The sequence below is a fragment of the Uranotaenia lowii genome, chromosome 3 (assembly GCF_029784155.1).
Source record: "Uranotaenia lowii strain MFRU-FL chromosome 3, ASM2978415v1, whole genome shotgun sequence".
NCBI lineage: Eukaryota > Metazoa > Arthropoda > Insecta > Diptera > Culicidae > Uranotaenia > Uranotaenia lowii.
Window position 1 is genome coordinate 298,437,373 of NC_073693.1, and position 21,240 is coordinate 298,458,612.

Sequence of the window (21,240 nt, forward strand, 5' to 3'; positions counted from 1 at the left end):
CGTGTGAGGAACTTGACGAGATACGAAATGTTTGTCATTCTATTAGCGACTTTTGCCGGAAACAGTCGAGGTTAGAGGTATAGCCGATTCGATTTGAGAAAATCACAACGACGGGATACGACAAATGGCGCAGTAGCTCCAGGATCAACATGGTAAGCTTGTGAATAGACAGTGCAAAATATAAATTTTAATCGGAAAGCGAAAGAATTCATGTCGGGCCACGTGATGAAATAGATTAAGTTCAAAGGTAAGAGCGAGAGTCTCTTAAAGCATAGCGAGAGAACTATGCATCAGAGCGAGAGATCTCTGAGATTTATGGAAAATGTAAGAGCGAGAGACTCTTTTGATGGTTGAACAGATAGAAAGATAGGTGGCCTGACTTGTCTTTTTTCGCTTGTGTTCCGATGTGAGGTGATGTAAAGGTAGTTGTGAAATTTGACTTTCTCGGTTGGAATCCTGAGTAAAGTTAGTTTGAACAACCAATTTTAAAATCTTCGGCTCGTAACCTGAAGTTTTTTTTTTGAGTTAGTTTTGCTGACGGGTGGAGGATTAGGGTAAATGTACCCGAACTTGGCCCCTAAGGCATGGTTGACTATATTTCCCATGATTGTAGTCTCCCTGTTATATGTACCTTCAAAAGTCCTTCGACAAATATGATTGCTTACTAGCCTGAAATGTAGTAAAAATATGTCCTTGCTTTAAAGCGGTGGATAATTTGAGATAAACCTGATCAAACTATTGATTGAAATGCTCCTTATTGTGGCCCCCGTTCCGAATTGTGGCCCTTTATGAGTTCCTTAAATTGGCCGCCTCTAGAAGAAATTTGCCTCACTAATACAACAACAGCTCCCACGAATTCGTTGATAATATCCTGGAAGGAAGCACAACAATGTTCTGTGTTGTTTTCAAAAAGTCGAAAGTACGAAGTGTCAACCAATTTTTAGAATTGATATTTCCGTGCAGAATTATAAACTAACGTAAAAAAGTTTCACTTGTTCGTTTCAGTTTTTGGTGTGTTTAAAATTTCTATTATCAGAATGACAATCTAGAACAAATAGGTTCCAAAATATTGCATTGGTTAACATAAATATGTTTATTAACCGTGCAAACAAACCGTTTGTTCAATTTTTTTAAAATATAATCATGATAGATCTGTTTCCATTGAAGTTAACATACGATAGTGAATGTTCATATTTTTTTTATTCCACTCCCATAAAAGGAGGAAAGACATTTTAAAAACCATTATGACCGAGGCAAGAAGCAAGCTAAAGCTAAAACTCAAGTAAGCGAACGATTCTTTGAATCATACATACATATTTAAAATGTCGCCCTTAGGAATTTTCTAGCAATCGTTTGCGTACACCCGGATAGCAAAACAAGACAAACTATCGCTCACTCCAGCCAGCCTGATAGAAATAGATTGCATCTCACTCGTTCGTTGGAAGCGAACAACAAATTTACAAGCTGGGTGAAATTCAAGCTGCATCTCACTCGCACTCATGCAAAATCATCATCCAAACTCGGTAGCGCTTCCTTCGCATATTCCTTTCCTACGGAAAACAAATGCGTCACCTCTGCTGATGCACAGTGATCCATAATATAAAACAAACTTGGTCAAAATATAATTTTTGATTTCACATGAAATTGAAAACAATAAAATTTAGCTCTAAATAACATAATTTTTCAACATTGTAATGCCATTACTTTTTTCAATAAACATAATATTTAGAATGTCATAATTTGAACTTTGTAACCATTCCTTTCAAAGCGACACATATACAGCAAATGTTCATCTCCAGCACAAATAAAATGAAATAAAAATACGTTGAACCTTATTTCCAATTATAATTTTTTTTTTGGTATGGATAAAGTTACTTCAACGTTGAGATCCAAGATATCGTTTCGGATCCGAATCCTGTTGATTTCGTGCTCAGAAGTTGAGAGGAAAAGTTCTAGAAATTTACCAAAAAAAAGGCAGCTAAACTTTTAGTATTATAATTCCAACTAAGATGCCAAATACGCTTGAGAGATAAATAAATTGATTATAGTCCGAAATACATTAATGGTATTTTTAAGTTATTTCAATCATTCTTTTTACTTTCGACCGGTTTTAAATTTCCAGACCACTGTGCACTAACGGCCGACGATTCGGCTGCCGGCTGCCGGCTACCGTCTGCTTTCTGATTTCATTCTCACACATACATACAAACTTCAATTAGTGGAATTTCATGCCAAGATTAGGCGAAAAAAATGTTTATATTTTCTTCAATTTTAGATCAAATATTTACGTTGTTTGGAGTAGGCTAAAATTATATATTTTTTGCCACGTTTTGCTGTAACCAACGGTATTTTTCAGTGATTTTTTCATAGGGAAGTGTGTTTTTAAAATCGATCCGAAAGTGGCAGATGCACTAGCAAGGTAGGTTCATTTCAGATTTTTTCCGAAAATCGTTATTTTACTTCCAGTTCGTCATGTGAAAAAAAATTATTACGCAGTTATTTATATTCAATTGCGGACAAATGCTATGCAGAATGTAGACAAATGCGATTTTCTTTTATGTTTGATTTATTTTATATTTTTAGGCATATGTTTGACATATAAATTACCAAAATGCATTTTGGCATGCCAAGATAAGGAGCATGCCAAGTTAAGGCTCACATACCCTATTGACGAGTTAGTGTATGGAATGAAATTTTGGCTGTGAAAAAAACATGGGTACTAAAGAAATTTGCAAATGAATAATTTGAAAGCGACACTTAAAAAAAGAGGAATGGAGATGATTTTAGTGTTCAGGCTGTTGTGAGCATTACTTTTCTCGGTTGGAATCCTGAGAAATGTTAAAACTTAACACAAAAAAAAACACAGTTCCGGTATTTTACCTGAGGATGTCCTGTTTTTAGTTAGATTTGCGTACTTCATGTAACATGGGCGAGAACTACGAATCGTAGCAAGAAATCTCTGAGAGTTAAGAAAAGTGTGTGCGCGACTTTTTTGAAGGTTACGAATGTATTGGTGAATTGATCAAATCTAGGTGGCTTGACTTGTCTTTTTGGCTTGTAAGTAAGTGTAAAGGTAGCTACGAAACTTTACTTTCTCGGTTGATATCCTGAGAAAAGTAAAACTTCAATACAGCTAAAGGGAAATATGCCGTTTTACTTTATAGAGATCAAATTAAATTACTCAAATCAGGGTGAAAATAAAAGATATGAAACAGAAGCAAATTCATTAAAAAAAACATGAGAGACATTGACGAAAACAATGTTGTTAAATTGAAAGCAATAGTTGCCTGATTTCAAATCTGATATATGATTTTACTTTTAAATATTTTTAAAGAACTGGTTCTACTTATTCCTAGAATATATTTTTTAAATAAATTTGGTATTCCCAATTCAATTATCAATTCAGAGTACAGGAAGGGAATAATGTAGTGAATGAGAGATATAAGGATTATGTATGAAGAAAACTGAAATGAATTTGATTCAGTGTAGAAGGCGAAATATTAGTTGAAATCAACTGTGAAGTAGAGTAGAAATGTAAGAAAAGTCTTAAGGGGGGGGGGGGGGGGTAGGGTCTAACACTTTAAAAAAATCGATTTTTTTATTTTTTTATTTTCTTATTGTAAAACATTTCAAGAATGTTGTGTCAAATTTTCAAGTCAATTGAAGCAAAACTGTAGAAGTTATAGGCCTTTATCTCCTCCTATCTAATACTGCAAGAAAGCAAGAGCAGAAACTTCAAACGCGTTTTTCTCGAAAGCACATTTTTAAAGTCCGTGGACATCGTGATTTGAAAACTACTTATCCGATTCTTTTCAAATTTGGAACATATTTTATACATATAAAATACCAGACCCCAACGTTTTTCTTTTTTGATTTTTTTACTTTGGGGAGATTTTAGAGGTGAAAAATGACGGATTTTTAAGTGAAAAATCGTAGTTTTTACTTCAAACAGCCACAAAAATTTCATAAAAATATTTTTAAGTTAAATAAAAACGTTGGGGTCCAGAAAAATATCTATTAAAAATATTTCGCTCTGATTTTTTGACTTGAGATGGTTCTGTGCTGAGATACAGTGTCCACCGCAAATCCTGTTTTCTAAAAGGCATCCTCGAAAATGCTCCGTCACCGGCTCATTTTTCAATATTTTTCTACGAAAAAATTACTAAATTTTTTTTAACAATGCTTTGTACAATGCAAAAAATTTGAATACATTTGTTTGAACGATAGCTCTAGAAAAAAATTGTGAAAATGGTGTTTTTTTATACCCGTTAGACCCTACCCCCCCCCTTAAGGAGAAAAGGGACAGAGAATATTAACGTGTGAGGAACTTGACGAGATACGAAATGTTTGTCATTCTATTAGCGACTTTTGCCGGAAACAGTCGAGGTTAGAGGTATAGCCGATTCGATTTGAGAAAATCACAACGACGGGAAACGACACATCTGAAAGCAGATTCTTTTATACAGAAGCTTACTTTTCCGTCATTTCTTCCTCAAAATTATCCTTTTTGGGCTACTCAAAATGCACAGAAGTTTTCAATGGATAGAAAGTTTCACGATAGACAGTAGTTCACGTGCTTTGGAAAAATTATGTTATTGGATACCGAAGTGACTTTTTTGGCTTCATATCACTCCAGGGCATCCTTTGAATAGTGCAAATCCATCTGCAGAGAGCTTCAGAAGTATTTTTTAACAGTAAATCGAGATTTTGTTAAAAACCAACATCATTATCGAACCATTTTGAATTCCGCGGTTCCAAAATAGTATTTGTGAGATGCAGCCAAAAGTGTAAACGGTTTTTTTGGAATTGTGTTTTTGATTCAGAAGTTTGCTAAAATCCCTCTCAAATGCTAGTTATACGATAAGAATGCGGTAAAAATTATAATTATGTCAAATTTTATCAATAATCTGATAAAATATCATCAAAAATGGATAAAATAGGAAAACAATTTTGGTCAAAACTATGTATAAAGCCACTCTGTAGTTTCCTGAGCGAAGGCCTAAATCTTCGTTGACTACTTTTGGCCATTAGTTCTCATTTCATAGTTTGTAAGTGTCAGGCAGGGAAAATTCTAAAATTGTGTCTACTACTCTTGGTAATTGCATACTCAAAGGCACAATTTTCTAAGTTTAATATAAAAACCGTTTTTTATGTCCTTTCTATCAGGTAATTACTGGAGAAATGTTAGTTTTTCGACAAATATTAGTTATTTAGTGCTTTGCAATGATCATGGTCCATTCAGAAGAACAACCTATTTGGACTCTAGGGATCAATTGAACCTATAGCATATATTTGGGAAAACTTGTTTTTAACATTTTTTTTTTTTAATTTAACAACATTATTGTATTTAACACATTTTTCTAGAACATTTAATATTTGTAAGACATTCCGGTTTCGAGATATAGCGAAGGAATCAAGTAACTCCAGGGATCAAGTACCCTCATTCTCCCCTATACAGTCGCTTGTAGGTTGTAACTACTGATAAAAAAAACATTCGGATTCCTAATCTTCTTCTTTAGATTCTCAGAACTGTGACAGCATCGTTTGATCATAAAACTCACAGTTGCAGGTTGCAGCACGGGTACAGGTTGATTTCGAACGTCACGTTTAAAAAAAAATTTTTTTCTGAAGATTTGCGCGCAAAATGAATGTGCCTCATTGCTCTTTGATTTTCTTTTTCTTCGAAATACATAAAATTGTAGAGTCTAAAATCAAACTATATTTTGATAACATTTTGTTAGTTTTAGGGCTAGTGATATAGCTCAGTTGGCAAGTCTGTTGTCTGTTGTCCACGAGTTCGAGCCCAAGAGTAAACATCGAACACAGTTGTACCGGATAAGTTTTTCAATAACGATTCGCCAACTGCAACGTTGATAAAGTCGCAAATGCCATAAAGATGGTAAATGGTATAATCGAAACAAAAAAATATTAGTTTTAGAAGAATTTGTACATTGCAAGCAATTTTTAGTATTTTTTCAGGTTTAGTCTTTTATTTTTATTTTGATATCATTTTTATCACATTTGCCAGTTTAACTTATTTAGATTTTTGGTGCTGGTAAATTATGATTATATTTTCGAAAAAATTTTGCCAAAACAAAATCGTGCCAAATTGGAAGGGCTCTGTACCATAATTTTAGAGTTTGTAATTAAAATTAGATTTCCAAAAAATACAAGATCTAAAATTCCAAAAATAACCTCAAATGAAACCATGTCTCATTTTTTTTTTATCAAAATGTTGTCAAATTAAGAAAATTTAAATAAAAAGGTAAAGAAACGAATAAACATCTGAGAAATAAATATTTTTAGTTGTTCAAAAACTAATTATTACTGATTTGTTCAGTCTGACCATAATTTAGGAAACAGTTGCAAAAATCAACATATTTATGATGTTCATTATCCTATGCTCCATCACGTTGATAAGCTTTTTGATGAAAATCAGCTAGCACGTAGCTACTTTTTCGACATTCCACACATAATACAAAAAAATAGATTTCATATGAGAGAAATTTAGGAATTCTGTACTTGTTTATTCTCCACATCATCAATGATTATGAGAATTTGGATGATTATGAGAAAGGAGGCAGATAAGGTGACCTGTGAACTATTCATTTAGGTCAATAAATTGGATTTTTTGCCTGTACCAGAACTTAATGAAAATTATTTCTTCGACACGAGGAATGTTTGAATGATAATAGCACAACATTATTCTAAAAAAAGTTAGATGTATATGCTACGGCTTTACCACCCCATTTGGTTAAAAAGTGTATTCGAACTTACTGAATACCCTGTAGAATAAAATTTAATGATTAAATTCATATCATTTGTGTAATGCTTATACCTATAATGCTTCTAAATGTTACACATTCGCGGATGAGATGAAATGAGATACAAGTCGAACTCGATTCAACGTAGAGTCGATTATCTGGTGTCTAGATTATCCGTGATTCGGTTGTCCGTGAATTTTGGCTCGATTATCCGTTCTTTTTTTTGTGAACATTTAAAACAAAGAAGAAACCAATAGTTTTGCTCTCATTTTGAAGAAAATTTTATTGCAAGTAATGGAAGAAAAGTTATTCTACAACATCTTTTATTCAAGCACTATTATTCTTGGAGTTAAACAATTTCTCTATTATATTTCCACGAAATTCCCGCAACCAGAGTTGTATATAGGCAAAAAGATCTGCTCTGTCCAAGAGATCATGGTATCAATACCATTCATTGCCGAAGTATCGGAAATAATCTCATCGTCTTCTATAATTTCAAACTTGACGAAGATGTATCATCGCCATCATAGGATGAAGAATCATTACTGGGATTCAAAACACTCTTCACAATTTTTTTATCATTCAACACTTCAAACTGAAGGTCTTCTTCTAAAACAGCGTCACTCTGCTCCATCAAATTTTATCGAATTATAAGGGAGTGTGTTCGAAAAAAAAACACTTTGTTTTGTGAACAACTTTTAAATGCATGGATGGATAAAGATGAAATTTTCAGCGAAGTTTCTGGAGATGTTTACATGTGCAAATCCAGATAACCAGAAATCGTAAAGTAGTGTTCATTGTAGATTGTACAAGCATCCAGTTTAAATTGGAATTGTATAAACATCATGTTGTAGCTAAAACCAAGTTATATTTTATCGTTTATGGTTTGTATAGTTCATTATATACGATAACATTTTGTTAATCGTATAGAAAGATCAATAAAGTTGTTTTAAATAGCAGTAGAATTGTGTAAAGCTTAATATTTAATCCCACTGTACAATTAAGCAATCTTTCATGCTTGCGATCTATGATGACATATTATTTCCATGAAAGGTCGTACAGCCATTGTGAGAACGTTGTATAATGGAATTTAAACAATTTATTCGTACATGTCATTCAAAGTCTCTTATTGAGATCAACCTAATCGGTAAATAATTGTTAATAACGCAATTCCTATGCTTAGTAATATCGTAATCATCTTATGTCAACAATTACAAAAATTGAAAATCCTTGACGAATTTTGTTGCAAAAATGAAGGCAGTTTTAATTAAGAAAAAAAAATATAAAAATGAAAAAAAAGTGGCACATACAGTCGGCTTTTGCAAATGCCGTCTGTATGTGCCACTTTTTTTTTCACAGGCGACGCTTCAAAAAATCCGGTTTTGTGATAAACGATTCGAGATAACCAGAAATCGTAAAGTAGTGTTCATTGTAGATTGTATAATCATCCAGTTTATATTGGAATTGTATAAACTTCATGTTGTAGCTAAAACCAAGTTATATTTTATCATTTATGGTTTGTATAGTTCATTATATATGATAACATTTTGTTAATCGTATAGAAAGATCAATAAAGTTATTTTGATTCGCAGTAGAATTGTGTAAAGCTCAATATTTAATCCCACTGTACAATTAAGCAATCTTTCATGCTTGCGATCTATGATGACATATTATTTCCATGAAAGGTCGTACAGTAATTGTACGAACATCGTATAATGGAATTTAAACAATCTGCAGATTGACGAATTGTTGAACAGTACAGTAAATAGCTAGCTAAGATCGCACAGCACTGAATACAATTATCGATTGTAATAAAATCGTCTATGAGATAGGTTAAAGTTGTATATCATAAAACGGCATCTATAAATAGATTTGAAGTCCGAAATGATGCAGTCAGTGGTATTTTATACGATCTACTGAATTTTAAACGGCACTCTCAACTGTACATGAACAAATTTGCTTGTTTGTATCAACATGAAATGGCGCCGAGGTAGTATCGAAGGACAGGGATCGGAACGTTGTGAGTTCGAGACTGAGGGAAGGTATAGATGAAGTTGTATATGGCTCAATTTTTTTTTGTAGTAAATATTAAATTCTATTGTATTTATGTTCACGGCGATTCATATTAAAATCGTAATAAGGGAAAAATATAATTGCTTTGGGATACAGTAACAATAAATTGTATTAAATGGTGAAAAAAAGTTGTACAAACCTCAGGCTACCTGCAAATGGAAATTGTAATCAAATTGTAAGACAGGCAATAGAAAGTTGTAAGTTGTATAATCCTAAGATTTTGTGCAAAGCAAAGTTGCTATCAAATTGTTGAAAACGCAATACAAAGTTACATATTTTCAAGGTGAGCAAAGTTTGGTCCGTATATTGCCTCCACTTTGGTACGTACAGGCTCATATAGAATATTCTATACAACTTTTCCAGAATGTACAAAAGTGTGTATATCTCAGAAACAACTGAAATATACAGACCAAAATGTTCACTGGGAATTTCTGTGATGTTCTGTCAAGTGGTTTTTGGAATAGCGTATAACGAAGAAGTTTTTCGACTTTTATTTTTGGGCAACACGTGCGCCACCTATTATGCATACTATTAACAACACGATTTCCAAATCAAGGTTATTTTTGATTACGTTTTCTGTTTCCTGAAGCTTGGCCTGCAAAATAACTCAAAATTTTGAATTTGGTCGATGTTATAACAAAGTTTGCCGATTGTCCTCCTTCGGCACAAAAACAACATATTAGACTTTTTATCACTTCACCACCGTTTTTGCGTAATGGCACGATTCCAGATCCAACTTAAGCAGAGTATAAACTTTGTGGGATATTTTGAAGTGCTTTTTAGAGAAAACAGTCGCATTTGGAGGCCGTCTTCTATGTATTTTTAGCCATTCATCGTGCTTATCGTTACGAAAGACTGAGTAATTTTCAGTTTCCACAGATCGTTAGTCTTTTTATGTACTAGACATTACATTTTTCATTTTTTTCCTTGTTTAACTCAGGGAAATACAGGCGAGACTTGTCAAAGAAAAAATTCTGGTTGGAATCCTGCCAGGTGACTGCTAAAAGATTCCTTTTGCTGTCCACTTCGAAATTTTTCAAAATATATCGCCACAAGCAGTCCAAATACTTTGCGTACGATTTGACCAACGTATTTTGTTTATTTTATAGAAGAGCAGCTTTTCTGCCTTGTAGTAACGAAGTAAGGCCAATTTATAAATCAGCTAGACGAACCAGTCAGAAAATTTGACTTTTTTTTATCACGTCTTCTATTAATATTTTCGGATTGAGCCTGTAAAAACCTTTCACATTCCTCTTACTTCTTGGAATCAAGCATTTTCACTTTTATTCAAATTTAAGCTTACTATTGGATCATCTAAGACTTCTTAATTCGATTCTGCCCAACAAGTTTTGTTAATGAACTTCAGTATTGGGAGATATTTTAAAAACCACTTGACATATTGTCACCAAATTTTGTACACGTACACATTGCATCAATAGGTAGCTTTACTTAAAATTTCATAAATTTACATTTATGCATTCAAAAGTTATTCACAAAACAAGGTGTTGCATTTTTCGAATACACTCCTTATCAGTTGCACTCTGTTAGCAACCAGCTAGCATTATATCGTCCTCGTCGACGAAATCTGTCTGTCTGAATAGCAATTTCCATGATTTTCCTATAGGGGAACATGCCCTATTATGCGCCACCTAAGCGTACAAATTGTGTTTAAAATCGGGTGTAATCATTGAAAAAAGTGTTCTCTACGAACGCCTATGATTTTTCATTACTCAAATTGCTTTTGTTGCTTCAAAAACTTGATTTTTAAAAACCATATTCAAAGCCACAGAACAAAACTGTGTTGCAAATCCGCGCCGCTGTGTATTCAATACGCGCCTAGCAGCCGAACACACCCGAAATCAGCCGAAGACCGAAAACACACCAATACTTACAGACACTTTGACTGAAAAGAAAATCAAAATGGACTAATCAAAAAAAAAAAAAAAAATAAAAGTAGATTTTTTAGGCTGAATTAACGCTCAAAATATGAATGTAGATTTTTGTTCATTTTCAATGAAAATTGGCTGTTTTGAAAAATTAACGCTATTTTCAGCATAATAAGATTGGCGCGCTATAACGAGCGCATGGGCCGTGATAAAACATGCCCATAAAAAGCGTGCCTTAAAATCACAGTTTAGATTCTCCTCTATCGATGTGTCAGAAAATATTGCCTTACTCTTTTTTGTCTGCTTGGTGACACCTTATTGAAAATGTTTTAAAATTTATATTGAAATGCACTTAAACCTAAATTGTAAAATTTTTACGACGCAGAGGTAGGGTTAGTTGCCCTACTTTGGACCCTTTAAGCGGTGGTTTTTATATAATCACGCTTTTCTCATAAACAAACGGGAGGTTTCTATCTTAACAGAAATTTATTTATAGATCATTATCTTATCTACAAGTTTCTATGAGAATTTTCAACATAGGTTTCGCCTTTATTGAAAGATTTGCATAGATATTGATGATCAAAATTTCCATCTTTGAACCTACTGTTCCTATTTTGGTACTGTACTGGTACCTTCAATTGGACCTATATCTAAAATTCTTATAAAATATATGATTTTTCGAAAATAAATAAACAAATTCATTAAAAGTGTAATCTTTAATTAAATATTACCATAAAAAATATTACAGCTTTTTAACGACTAAAAAAACTTACATTTCTGTCATGAATATTTTAAACACTTTTACTCCCCGTCAGCTCTATCAGCAGAAAAATAGCTCAAATTTTTATATGTCTACTAACTTATAGTTTATTTGCGTAAAGCTAACAAAAAATGTAAGATATGTTCAATATTGGTTCTGAATTATGCCCCAATTAAAAATTCGCACTTTTGTTAATTTGTTTGGTATTCACTCAAAGTTTTTGTGATGTTAGGCCTAAAAATGGAACATCAAAGTCAAAGTCTCATTTATTTGGACCCTTTACAAATTTTCCGGGTTTTCCGTTGATTTTCATTTATTTTAGGAAAAATAGGTAATCTGATTCACATTCTCCATAGTGAAAGTAATAACCCTTCAAATATTGGCTTGGACACTGAAAAAACGTGATTTTTCCTTATTTTCTCTCATTTCTCAAAACGCACCCCACTAATTGAGCTGTCTTATTTACCACTGAATAGGAGGCACATTTTCAAAAACGTTGAAAATTTTATGAGAAAGACTTTTTATGGCAAAAAGCGGCATGGAAGGATTCAGGTAGAATAAGAGTCCATTGTGCACATAGCAGCATCTTTATCCTTTGCAAGCAAAATGAATTATTTACAATATTCGGCATTTTAGGACTAAAGTAGGCTCTAGGACCAAAGTAGGAGCACTCACCCTATTTTAAGGAAAAATTCATACTTGCCATCGCCTATCACAGCATTTAAAACAGGCAGGCTTAAAATGTTACAGATTCTTCAAAACACAAGTGGCGCGTATTAGCCACATGGGGCGTTATATGAACCTTTCCCCTTTCAGCTATACAAAACATTGCATCTTTAATGTCAATACGCTTAACATTGGTCGGCAAATTCTCTAGGACGAGTAAAAACATTTTTCATCAGCGTCTGTCGATAACTTGATTTGATCATCTGGATAATGTTCTGATTAGACCGCTGTAAAAATGACTTTTTTTTTGAAAATTTGAGATGATTTGGTTAATTCCTGAGTTAGCGCAACGTGTTTCAATTTTGTATGGAAGAAGAAATTTGTGCCCATTGAATCATCCAGAAAATTCCAATAAGCTTGGAATGAGTTGATCTTTGATTTTTGGTTTTGCTTGTTTTTGTTTTTATTGCTATTTCTGGCAGCAAAAACAATAAAAACAGGTTATCGGAGGTGTAAAAATTAAAGAATTGAATGAAATTTTCATACAAAGCTTGCAGCACTCTAGTTCTGATCCATCAGCTGAAGCAATGCTGTGTTATTCGATGGCAAAAAGTTGTTGAAATTGAACCATCGAACGTTTGAAGTTCTTCAGCATTGCAGTGTGCTAAACTAGGACAGCTCCAATACTAGGACAGCTTTTACTGGAGCGTTTTCCAGAAAAGCCGTGACTTTGGAAACAAACACCTTAAAAACCATTCCATAAAGGGTTCACAAATCATCCACGTCAAAAAACTTTGAAGTCACGTAGTACAAGGGCGATCATCATAAATGTTGATTTATTCACAAAATCGTTCGAACGCGTGCTCACGACAGGAAACTTCCATAGTTTAATCAGACGAGTTTGTCTTCATAAGAGTTTTTTTTTAGGATTTTTTTTCCAATGTTTTCGTTCAAAATGCATGTTAATTATTTTTTTTTTACATAGAGAAATAGTAAAAAAATTTTTAGACTTGATGATCAATCGGATTCGCTCCAAAACAACATTGAAGGGAACGTTGAATCGAGTCCGGCTTGTATCTCGTATTAAGTCAGCATGTGTTAAAATGATCAAAATGACTATTTCGTTGAGGAATTCAAATCACCATTGTGAAGTAGAATTTGAGATTATTTTGCACGTTTTGTCTAGTTGAAAAAAAAAACTAGAATGTATTCAAAAAAATTATCTACATGATTTGTTTTGTAAAATTGATTTTTCATTAAAATATTTGCTGATAATGAAAAATGTAATTTTGCCGTAAAACATTTTGCGGAAAATTCTCTTTTTACATGAACATTATAAATATTGCAGTTTATAATCTTAAATTATAATTTTTGATCGAGTTTGCAAGGATCTGATTAGATATACAAAAATATAATAATTTACTTTTGAACATTTTATATATCAAACAATCAAATCTCAAAAGCTTGATAGATTTAGCTCATTTGATTTGAGCGTAGAATTGGTTTGTTTAAGAAATTAACAGCTTTTTGAAAAAAGTCTTATTTTATGTTCAATTCAAATAATTTAAATCAGATAAAGAAAAATCCAAGATTTCAACCACCGATGAAAGTAAATTTTCTATTTTTTTCTCTAAGAGATTCCTTATGCAAGTATTGCTTAAAATGTTAAAGATTTTGAGAAATATTTTCCAAAGTTTCTATAAATTGAAATAGGAGAAATAATTAATGTAAAAGAACTTAAAAATGAATAATCAAATAGTACAGAAACATCTTGCAGTGATTGTGCAAAAATATCTATAAAAATAGATCACCCCTGACGCGGTTCTTCTTACGGCGCTAGTACTTGTTATTGTTATTATTAATGATTGAATGAATATGAATGAATCTGAAAAATTTCAAACTCAAAAGAAGTAGGTATCATATTATTTTGCAGTTTTTAGTTTTTGACAAATGTGTAAAATTTATATTTCTAGCTTTTATTTTATGAACATTTGAGTATTTTAGTTATAGAATTTTCAGCTCCAGTTATTGCGTAGCTAGGTAGGACTGTGCTTCACTGTGCTTAGATACGAATGCCAGCACAAATTCACGTAATTTCGTTACGAGGTAAGTTAGATTTTAGAAATGGCACTGGCACCGCGAGTGAATTCGAAACAGTCGTCGTCGTCGTCTTGGTTGGCAGCACAATTATTTCCGCATTCTGGTCCAAATAAAAGCCATAATTTCCTCGAATCTCCACCCCCATCCGATTGGGGTGTGGGTGCAGAGACAAATTGGTTATCAGTTGTCTGGCTTGGCGCGCTTAGCAGGTACCTAATAGTTTTATTGCGCTTGATTGACAATCGAACCGGAAACCATCGCCATCGGCATCGATAGCAGTGAACAATAATCTTGATTATTTTCTGAAAATACATAAATAACGCGCTCCTAAAATTTTCACCTTTCACAAGATTTCCTGGGAGTCGACCACGCTTGGATTCTGGTATACCGAGTTGCTTGAGCGTAATCAACAATTTCGTACCTGGATCAACACGGATCGGCCCAAGGTAATGGATTGGATTTTCGTTATGTAGCTTATGGCGGGTTTATGCGTTTTTAGAAAGAATTGTTAAAATATCTCCCCCTCCCTAATAGGTGTTTTGGATGACCGGATTCTTCAACCCACAAGGTTTTCTGACGGCCATGCGGCAGGTGAGTACTTTTGTGAATTTAATTTGTGAATTTAATTTTCTAATAACAATTTGAAATATTTTTAACTGAGATAGAGGAAATGGAATTCTGTTTGTTCTGTTCTGTGTATTCAATGCTGTTTTTGACCTACTTAATTCTGAATTTTGGAAGGTACTGAAACCGATAAAAATGCAGAATTTTACAATCACTACAGTGAAATTTATTTATCTTTTAGAGCCTTGTTGCCATAATATGACAATAAATGGAGCGAAAAGTAATATTAAGTATTAGCATGCCCTCCGGCATAATCCATAGAATCTTATTGATGTAGATACTCTTGTGAGACGCGAATGTCACGAACGTTATGTCCTCTGTTCTTATAAGATGCATACTTCCCACACCACGCTTGACTAATATCCACAACATTGAGTAGATACACACGTAAGCTTGTCATGAATCGTTGATGTATCAATAAGAAAACGTGTCTTACCTACCTGGCGAAGATAAGATGGAATGACACTGCAGCAGCCCTTTCGACGACGTGATCAATGTCAATTTCCGAACCGATATCAAAATAGGTTGCCGTGAGCCATTTTTGAGGAACAGTACCGGGAGGAATAATATCAATCGATTTTATTTTAATTTAATTGTTGGAAATGAATGAACATGTTAAAATTTGATCAAATAAGTGCTACTTACCAATTATTTAATAGGATGATTTGCTAATAATTGTCTTCTGCCCCAAAGTTGCGAATTTGTTGACCAAATATGTCAAAATCAAACTGCCTTTAAAATGTATTTCAAAATAATCCTAAATCTTGTTGATTTGGTTGTTTATTGATGAAACAATAAGGCTTTAACGAAAAATGCAGATCTGCAGTGAAAATTAATCTCAGATGAAGATCAATTTTGTTCGATTTTTTGTACGATTTTCGAGCTGATCGTTAACCTGAATTAAAATTTCCAAATTGTCGGAGATTTGAATATTCCGATTAATATAGAATCCAACAACACAGTTATCAGGTATAAATTAATTCTTGAATCGCTTGGTTACATCTGTACTAACACTTTCCCAACGAGACCATCAAGCCAAAACATCCTAGATCATGTAGTTACCAAACTAATTGATTCGCCTCGGATCACGAACGACACTATATATAGTGACATTAGCGATCCTTGTCAAATAATATCAACATTTGAACTCCAAACTAGAAAGAAAAAAGTCGATCTTGAACAAACCATCATTAATTATACAAAATTACATCAACTATTCAGTGATTATTTCAGACAAATTCAAACTGTGGATGACGCGAATGTCTGTTTGGCTAATATTTCGACCGTTTATAGCTCATTGCTCCTACAATGTACGAAAAAAATAAGTAAACAAGTAACGGTTAAGGGTAATTATTGTCCCTGGATGACTCTCGACCTCATAACTCTAATTAAATTAAAAAACAACTACATTAAGAGAGTTAAACACAACCCTGGAGACACCTATTTAAAAGAACTTCTGAAACATGTCTCAAAGAAAGTTGAAAAATGTAAACGAAAATGCAAAAAAGATTATTTTGAAAACCTTCTTAACAATTCTCCCCATTCGAAACTTTGGAAGAATTTAAATTCTGTCTTAGGGAACTCCAGAGAAAATTCTAGAGCTGAGATCAACCTGACTGTTAATAATCGAAGTACTAGTAATAAGAAAGAAATTTGTGAACTTTTCAACTCCTATTTTACCAGTATTGGTAGAAATTTGGCAAATAATATTGTAGTCGACCCATCTTTCGACAACTTATCTTTCATAAACAGAGCTCCTAACACCATTTTCTTACGACCTGCTACAGTCAATGAAGTTATTCAAACTATAGGATCATTGAAAAATAAATAAAGCTGTGGTCCTGATAACATTCCCTGCAGCTTATTAAAATCTTACTGCTTAGAAATGGCACGTATTTTAACTGCATGCTTTAATTCTATTTTGGTATCGGGGGTCTATCCCGAAAGTCTAAAAGTCGCAAGAGTGGTTCCCGTTTTTAAGGCAGGCGATGAAACGAATATAAATAATTACCGTCCAATTTCAACACTTAGTGTGTTTAGCAAAATATTCGAAAAACTCCTGGGGTAAGTCGACTCAATAACTTAGACACAAAAAAAATTGTAGGAGGATTGTTTCTGGACTTAAGAAAAGCCTTTGACACGCTTGATCATGACGTTCTCCTTAGGAAACTGGATTGCTATGGAATAAGAGGAGTTGCTAATAACATCTTTCGTAGCTATCTTACAGGACGGAAACAGTATGTTTCTATTGATAAAATAAATAGCTCGTTGGGACAAATAGAAGTGGGTGTGCCTCAAGGTAGTAACATTGGGCCACTACTTTTTCTACTATACATTAATGACTTATGCAACCTGCCATTACATAGTACCCCCAGATTATTTGCAGATGACACAGCTTTATTTTATCCAGAGAATTGTCCCAATGTCATAATCGGAAAAATGCAAAAAGACTTAGAGATTCTTGGTAAATACTTTAATAGCAATCTGCTGACCCTAAACCTTTCTAAGACCAAATACATGATATTTCGTTCAGCAAGAAGGAGAATTTATTGCAGCAGTGACCTTTCTTATGATAATACTATAATCGAAAAGGTGAATAACTTTAAATATTTGGGGCTCACGCTTGATGAAACACTTTCGTGGAGTTTTCATGTCAACAACCTTATAAAGAAAACATCGTCCTTTAGTGGTATTCTTTGGCGAATTAGAAGTTTTTTGCCGCGTCATGTTTTAATTAAATTTTATTTTGCTTTCATTCACTCTCAGTTGAACTATCTTATCGCGGTATGGGGCAGGGCTTCCCTGTCTATCCTCGGGCGATTGCAGACATTACAAAATCGTTGCATAAAAACCATATTCAAACTTCCTTATCTCTACCCTACGTCTTTACTGTACTCGAATACAACTTACATTGTTTTACCTCTTACCCACTTGTGTAGTCTGCAAACATTATTGTATGTCTCCGACAATTTGAACTCATTAGACAACACAAGAAATTTATTGTTTAACTCAGGCACTCGTTCTCGCCATACTCGTCAATCACATCATTTGCTTCGAAGCCGTTGCTTAACATCTGTTGGTCAACGCAGAATTTCTTACATTGGACCTGCTTCTTACAATTGCCTTCCAGAAGTTGTCAAAAATGCTAACAACCGCAACATTTTCAAATCGAAAGTGATACGTCACCTCAAAAAACATCAGTCGTAAACCTTATCATCATGCTAGAATTTTTTTTTAATTTTTTATTTTTTGTTACACATATATTTTAACTAATTTTTTTTCTAAAGTAACGTTAACATTCTTTTTGTTAATATTTTTTCCTAGTTAGTATATTAGCTTTATCAATTAATTTCTAATTTGTTTCTTTTGTATTAATTATTTATAAAATATGGATCTCTTCAAAGGAATACTCTTTCCACTGAGATTCAATCTTAGATTAGTTTAGTTTACTTGTCTAGCTTCATTCCCTCGCATTAAGTAAAAAAACATTTTTGTTAAGGTTCTCAGCATGAATAAATTTTGCTCGCGTTTTTGTTTTTTTGTTTGCTGCCAGACATGCTGAGAACAGAAAGCGTCCATTACCAGGGGGCTCATATGAGCTTTTTGGTGTGGGGGAGTGTGGTGGGCCGCTTTATATGTGTAAAAAAAAAACGCTACTGATGCACTTTGATGAAAAATTAGAATTTCAAGTAGTTTTCATCTTTCTCTTGATTATTTTTCGAATAATTTCTGGATTTTTTCCCAGATTACCCTTCAAATTACCTGGTTATTGAATTGAAAAATTTGAAATTGAAAGTCCGGTTTTTGGCAAATTTTTTCAGACAATTTGTCCGGAATTGGCGGACCGGATACTCGCCGAAAATATTCTGGATTGCTAAGTCTAAACTAGTGGTAATGGAGATTTCAAGCAAAAGTGGCTCCAGAGAGTAGAGAGAGACACTACACAATAAGGAAAAAGTGTATAAACCGCGAAGACATTCTATGTCTTCCCTCCTACACGAACCAAATTCATGAAAATATACTCTTCTCAAGTGAAAATGTCCGGAAAATCGGTTGAACACAGTTTCAGACCTCGCACAAGCTTACGAACGGAGATATAGTCCTTTTTGAACTTTAAGTTCCCCTATATTTTAAGAAAAATCCAGAAAAACACTTTTTTAAAACTGACCTATCTTATGTGTTTTTCCCAGAAATCAAATAAAGGCTATTTGAGCCACCACACGCTTCGGAAAGTGAAAATATGGCTGATTTTACCCTCATTTCCAATATGTTTTTCAAATAATTAAGAAAAATTATTAATTGCAAAAAAACACTATTTTTCAATACGTTTGAGAATAAAATGACCCATTCCAACACAAAATTTTTTTTTGACTTTAACGTGTCACTGAAAACTGCAACCTTTAAAATAAATCACCTGTAATAAACAAAATCTGTAATTTTAAATTGTTTTCCTTGAAAGTTAACGAAGATTCATTTATTATTACAGCAAATGTCATGTAAAAAAGTTGTACACTGAAAAATTAAATGTCACGTAATCATGTTTTCGACCTGTAAAATTACGGTAAATGTCCTGCTCCTTTTTGTTACAGAACATTTGCGTAATTTTACAGGAAATAATTTTTTCTGTGAAGCGCCACTCAAAAGGAGATCCGATTTTCATTTTTCATTATTCAAATTAATTTGCTCAGCATTTGAAAGTTTATTTCTTGAGCTTCATTTTCCATCAAAAGAATTGCTGTTACCTTCATGTATGTATGTATGTTGACGGTGAAATTTAAAAATTTTAGTGCGAAAATAAACTGATTTTAACAATTATTTTTTATTTGAAACATATGTAACTTTGTCAAAAAACTATTCATTCAAAAAAAAAAAAAAAATATTGCAAAATGGTTGTAATTAAGCCGTCTTTTAAACATGATATTAGATCAAAAATAATCACAGCAATTTCACGCACTAGATTCGGTAATAAGGTTATTTTTAAGCGTTGTGATGTCACGAAAATTCTACTATTTTTCAGTTCATGATTCCTTTAAACGTCACACCCGGGTAAAGAAAGCGTTGTGACGTCACGAAAATTGATTTCCTTTTTTTTCGTAAAGGTCCATGACTTCTTACTTCAACACTATTACAGTATTTCTTCAAAACAAGTTTACCATAACGATGCGCTTAAATAAATGAATTCAATTATCAAGTTTTTAATGAAATTAAGAATAATTTTTTTCGCATAAACCCGGTTATTTTAACACGTCTCAAATAAAAAATAAATAAATTTGCGCTTGTTGAACACTTGATTCGAGAATGAACAAACGATCATAAATATGAAATCCTCATCGATTTTTTAAAGAATATTTGAGAGTAAGTAGTGAAGAAGTTCTCCCGCATTTTGAGGGCTGAGAATATCAAAATTTTGGTATTGAATTTAAAACATTTTCAACTCAAAATCCGGACATGAGGCAAAACACCTCCATTTTTCTTTCTTTTTTTTATCGAAACATGTTAGCTCACAGTGCTAAAAGAGAACAGAGAAACTTTATGATAAACATCCCAGAATTTGACCCGGGCAGTATCAGGGTTAATACCGGGTATTATTATAAATTTTCACTTTTCAACCATTATTATTGAACTTTCCGTTGGTTTATAAGGTCTTGACCGTTTTCCCTTCCTATTTATGAAAATAAATGCTTAAAAAACTGTAGTTGCTTAAATCTGACCGATCGACATTCCAGAGTTTCTTTATTGAATATCCATCCAAAATTCTGCCTTAGACTTATTGGAACATTTTAAACTGATTTAACCCAAAATTTTATCAGCTACTGAAGTAAATATCCTGAATTCAGTATATCATTTTCCAAATGATCATTCTCAAATTATCATAAAAACGATCTAATAGTTGAGTTGCCAATATCATTGAGTGGTTTTCTTAACATGAATATTTCTAAGTTTTTAATCATATCTTTATCCAGATTTAATTCATTGAGATTTCCAAGTCTTGTGGTGTTTCTTCAGTTACTGAAGTTCAGTTTAATGGTTTTTCTGAATTTTGAGAAGTCAATATCTTTGTTTAAGGTAATAAACTCATTTTGATTCTTTCTTCAATGATAACTGATTCTGTGATTTAAACATGTAATCTCTATTCCGATTTTATTTTCAATTGATCATTTTTGTACTTATACCCCGTGAGCTTTCCAATTAAATTTTTGTCACATTTAGAATAACAATTTGATAACTATTTTATTTATCTGATGAGAATCATATTCGTAAACATATTCATAAACATTTTTTTTGTGCTTAAAAGATATAAATTTGAAGTTCACATGTGGTGGAATTTCTGCTTTGGCTCTGATTGTAACTTTGAATCTTTTTTTTT